The following is a 6000-nucleotide window of genomic DNA, read 5'->3' on the forward strand; positions in this document are numbered from 1 at the left end:
AAGCGGAAGGAAGACGACGAGTACTAGTACATAACAACATTCAGACATATACCTAGTTTGATGAAGCATTTCCACCGTTCTTAAACATTCAAACATTTTCTGGGCAAAATAAAACATTCCTTTATAGCCAAAACACAGCTGAATGGGTTTTTTGCTTTTGGACTGTTTGTAGAAGCATTAGAGACCCAAATGAAAGTATAAAAACAATCAAAAAGTGAATTTTGCATGATAGGTCCACTTTACTGTCCTGGTTTTGTTTAAACAAAATGGAGAGAAAACTCTCAGGAGACCAGTGGAAGGTTTTTGTCTTTTTTTCCAGCACTACTGGCCTTTATTTTTCTAAATTTTTTGACAGTAAGCTCAAAGGATAGGGGGCGGGGAGAGGTGACAGACATGCAGCAAAGTTGCCTGGGCCGAGAGTCGAACCCATGACAGTTGTGTTGAGAACTGAAGACTCTGAATATAGGTCGTGAAGGGTCATATGCATGTGAAGGAGATCTTGGTATGCTTTTTTTTCTGGAAACACGGGCCAGCAGAGTCACACAGGGAGCGGTGGGCAGGGGAAAAACTGTAGGGAAATGAGGAAGGAAATAGAGGAGGCTTACTGTATGATGTAAAAGATGAATGCCCAGGAGAATTAGTGGTATATGGAGGAGGGGTCCATATGGTGGCTTGTAGATGATAAGATGGAGGGTGATGGTCAAGCAAGAAGCGGAGATGGGAGTATCAGAGAGCGGACAGGTTGTACTAAGAATGATGAGATGGAGATCAAAACGTTATTGTTTGTGGTTGGTCTTTAGAAATCCAGAGGCACACAGAGAAGGAACTTGTTTTCTGCTTGAAAGTTTGTCTTGAGAAAAGAGGAACAAAAAAGATATTTAGAGAAAACACAGAGAGAAGCATAGGAACTCAGAGGGCATCTGGTTTACAACATAGGTTTACACTCAAGCGATGAAGGACTGGCAGCTATTTCCTCATGTATTCCAGCCGATGGCTCGATAATGAATAGGTGTGTACACCTGCTCAAATCCATCGTCCAAAGATCAGCAACTCCAGTCCAACTGCGCCCTCCAGTGGAGACTTAGACTCCATCCATTTTCTATAACCAGTTCTTCCATTTCGTGTTGCTTGGGAGCTGGAACCTATCTTCTGGTCTACGGGCGAGAGGCAGGGTACACCCAGGACAGGTCGCCAGTCCATCGCAGGGCAACAGAGAGACATATACAGGACAAACAACAATGCAAACCCATTCATACCTAAGGGGAATCAATAGAGAATAATTAACCTAACAGTCATCTTTTTGGACTGTGGGAGAAAGCCAAAATACCCAGTGAGAACCCATGCATAGAAAGAACATGTAAACACCACGCAGAAAGACCCCCAGCTGGGAGTTGAACCCATGACCTTCTTGCTGCAAGGCAACAGTGGTACCCACTCTACCCACCTAAGACTCCAAAAACAGATAAAACCAACCACTCAGACATAGACATCCCAGATTCCTGACAATCAAACTTTATCTGTGTTTTTACGATGATAGTAATATTTGCTCTATGAAAATAGCTTTATTATGACTTTTAGTACCATCGGCACAATTTACTGTATTTCCTTCATTAAAACATTAAAAGACCAGGTAGAACAAATAAATCTGTCTTGATAACAAAACTCGATGCAATCAACAGTTCACTGTTACTACGTGTTCGTTCTGAAGGGAATGTCAGGGTTTCTACCAAATGGAATGATAAACTGAACTTTACTGGATTGTTTAATAACTACGATTGAACTGAATTGTTTGTAGCCAACTACATCATTGGTTAATATTCACTGCATATTTGTGGAAATGTTTTTTGTAAGGTGTCTTTAGACAACAATTGTTATGAATGAGACCTTTAGAAACAAACTGAATTGAATTAACATGGCAGTCATGACTTTCAGTGAGAAAATGGTGTTAGTATGACTTTTTTTCATTAACACAGTTTACCACATTTTTATATTAAAATATTAAAAAGACAGATAGAAATTTTAAAACAGGCTGTAACTGAATCCAAAAAAGTAAGTTATGACCCATGGGCAGTTGCCTGATTCCTTATTATCTGTTACCCTTGTGCCGGTAATTAAGGACAAAGCTAGTAAGGTTGGTAGCCTTAATAATTATAGACCAATAGCTTTAGCTTGCGTGATATCTAAAGTATTAGAAAAAATCCTGCTTGGTCGGCTCAATCAGTTTATTAGTACAACAGATAATCAATTTGGTTTTAAAGCCAAGTTGGGAACTGATTTCTGTATTTGTGGCCTGAAAGAAGCAGCAAGAGCATATCTAAGGAAAAATTCCTCGGTGTTAATTGGGTTTATTGATGCCTCTAAGGCCTTTGATCGTGTCAACCACTTTAAGTTATTTAACAAATTAAAACAGAGAGGTGTTCCAGATATTATTACACGAATTTTAGTGTACTGGTACTCTAACCAGAAAATGCATGTAAAATGGGGAAATGATATCTCTGCTTCCTTTGGTGTGAGTAATGGTGTGCGTCAGGGTGGACTTCTTTCGCCTGCCTTGTTTAACTTGTACATGGATGACCTGTCACAAGAAATGAACCTCTGTAAAACTGGATGTATGATTGGTGATGCGTTGGTCAATCATTTCATGTATGCTGATGACCTGGCTGTCCTCTCACCCAGCAGTTACTGAACATCTGCTCTGATTATGGGTTGAGTTTTGATGTGCAGTATAATGCTAAGAAAACTGTTGTACTAGTTTGTAGGACTAAAGCTGACAAACAACTTTGCTTCCCTGATTTTTTTCTGTCAGGGCAAAAGTTAAATGTTTGTTCCAAAACTAAATATCTGGGTCACTACATCACAGACCAGCTCTGTGATGATGATGACATTTATCGGCAGTGTCGCATGCTGTACGCCCAGGCAAACATTCTGGGGAGGAAATTCCATATGTGCACTGATGAGGTGAAAATAAGCCTATTTAAAGCTTACTGTACATCCTTGTATACAGCTCCTTTGTGGTGTAAATTTAAAAAAGCTAGTATGCAGAAGCTTAAGGTTGCCTATAATGACTCTTTGAAAATTCTGCTCAAGAAACCCAGGTTCAGCAGTGCAAGTGAGATGTTTTGTAATGCACATGTCAGAACATTCCAGGCACTTGTGAGAAATCTGATATATAAGTTTATGTGTCGTTTGTGCAGCTCATTGAACAGTCTTATTGTAATGTTTTCACATCCATCTCTGTGGAAACATTGGTATGCAAGTCTTTTATAATTATTATTTTTTTTATTTCTCTCTTCTCTTTTTTATATGTCGTGTTGTTGTTTTCTTGTGGACCATGAGTTTGTTGAATAAAGTAATCAACTAAGCTATTTCTAAACCTGTTTTTAATGAACTGAAGAAAAGTGTTATGTTCGAGCTGGTGTTTATTTGATACAATCTGTTTGCTGTGTTTATGCAGAACAGTTGCTGATGACTCAAAATAACAAAACTCTACATGTGATTCTTTTCTTGAACGCTAGAGAGCACGATCTCATGTAAAAAAGCTCAGTCGTAGAAGACGTGTCATCGTCAGCACGTCGTTTTTGGTTATTGTTTGTAGCTATCACTCAAAATGCATCCCATTCGTTCACTGATTTTATTCATTCTGATTTGCTGGTTTGTTGGTGAGTTTGTTTTTGTTTTTCTTGCTCACATACATTTTCTTGCTCACGTATATTTTCTTGCTCACGTACATTTGCTCAACTGTAGGGGCATATATAGTCGGACGCCTTAGCGTAGTCTCATTTTACCTCGCTTTACCAGCTTTGTATTTGGAGTTTGTTTTAGAAAATGTTGTTCTGTTTATGAGAAGATAAGATAAACAATGAAAGGTAGATTTAAACACATCAGGGAAGTGTTGCTCATCAACTTTGGCTGCCGATAACTTTTCCACAAGCTTGGACCTTCAACAAGATGAAGCTATGCTAGTTAGCCTCGAAGGCTTGCCGTTTTCAACTTAAAGTTAATTCCTTGATTCATTATTATTGAATCTCTTACAGCAGTAGAGGCATTTTTATGAAAGGGTTTTTTGTTGTCTATATTGATGGCTGTCTGACTTTACTTTTTGGTTTCATTTATTTATTTCTCTTTATAGTATTTTAATCTGTTTTTTTCCTCTTTATACATTAAAATACTATCACAATTTTAAAATCAGATTTATTAAATGTTTTTAGTGATTTCTTTTTTGAATCTTTTTTGGTTGTCTGGAAAATATAAAATTGTAACAAAAATACACACAGGGTGAGAGAAAATAAATTACATCATTAAGCATTTATAAAACATAAATATCTCAAAGTATTCGTTCGTTCGTTCGTTCGTCGTCTTCCGCTTATCCAGGACCGGGTCGCGGGGGCAGCAGACTCAGCAGAGACGCCCAGACGTCCCTCTCTCCAGACACCTCCTCCAGTTCCTCCAGGGGGAGCCCAAGGCGTTCCCAGGCCAGCCGAGAGACATAGTCCCTCCAGCGTGTCCTGGGCCGTCCCCTGGGCCTCCTCCCGGTGGGACGTGCCTGGAACACCTCCCGAGGAAGGCGTCCAGGAGGCATCCGGTATAGATGCCCGAGCCACCTCAACTGGCTCCTCTCGATGTGGAGGAGCAGCGGCTCTACTCCGAGCCCCTCCCGGATGGCCGAGCTCCTCACCCTATCTCTAAGGGAGTGCCCGGCCACCCTACGGAGGAAGCTCATTTCAGCCGCTTGTATCCGTGATCTCGTTCTTTCGGTCATGACCCAAAGTTCATGGCCATAGGTGAGGGTAGGAACGTAGACCGACCAGTAAATTGAGAGCTTTGCTTTTCGGCTCAGCTCTCTCTTCACCACAATGGACCGGCACAGCGCCCCCATTACTGTGGCAGCTGCACCGATCCGTCTGTCGATCTCCCGCTCCATTCTTCCCTCACTCGTGAACAAGACCCCGAGATACTTAAACTCCTCCACTTGAGGCAGGAACTCCCCTCCAACCTGAAGAGGACAAGCCACCCTTTTCCGGTCGAGTACCATGGCCTCGGACTTGGAGGAGCTGATCCTCATCCCAGCCGCTTCACACTCGGCTGCGAACCGCCACAGCGCATGCTGTAGGTCTTGGCTAGAGGGGGCCAGCAGGACCACGTCATCCGCAAAAAGAAGAGACAAAATCCACTGGTCCCCAAACCAGACCCCCTCCGGCCCTTGGCTGCGTCTAGAAATCCTGTCCATAAAAGTTATGAACAGGACCGGCGACAAAGGGCAGCCCTGCCGGAGTCCAACATGCACTGGGAACAGGTCCGACTTAGTGCCGGCAATGCGGACCAAACTCCTGCTCCGCTCGTACAGGGACCGGATGGCCCCTAATAAAGGGCCCCCGATTCCATACTCCTGGAGCACCCCCCACAGGGCATCACGAGGGACACAGTCGAATGCCTTCTCCAGGTCCACAAAACACATGTGAACCGGTTGGGCAAACTCCCATGAACCCTCGAGCACCCTGTAGAGGGTATAGAGCTGGTCCAGTGTTCCACGGCTGGGACGAAAACCACACTGTTCCTCCTGAAGCCGAGGTTCGACTATCGGTCGGACTCTCCTCTCCAATACCCTGGCGTAGGCCTTACCAGGGAGGCTGAGGAGTGTGATCCCCCTGTAGTTGGAACACACCCTCCGGTCCCCCTTCTTATAAAGGGGGACCACCACCCCAGTCTGCCAGTCCAGAGGCACTGTCCCCGACCGCCACGCAATGTTGAAGAGGCGTGTCAACCATGACAGCCCTACAACATCCAGAGACTTGAGGTACTCAGGGCGGATCTCATCCACCCCCGAAGCCTTGCCACCGCGGAGCTTTTTAACCACCTCGGTGACTTCAGCCTGGGTGATGAAAGAGTCCAACCCCGAGTCCCCAGCCTCTGTTTCCACCACGGAATGCGTGATGGCAAGATTGAGGAGATCCTCGAAGTACTCCTTCCACCGCCCAATAATGTCCTCAGTCGAGGTCAGCA

Source organism: Girardinichthys multiradiatus, chromosome 6 (genome assembly GCF_021462225.1).
Source record: "Girardinichthys multiradiatus isolate DD_20200921_A chromosome 6, DD_fGirMul_XY1, whole genome shotgun sequence".
NCBI lineage: Eukaryota > Metazoa > Chordata > Actinopteri > Cyprinodontiformes > Goodeidae > Girardinichthys > Girardinichthys multiradiatus.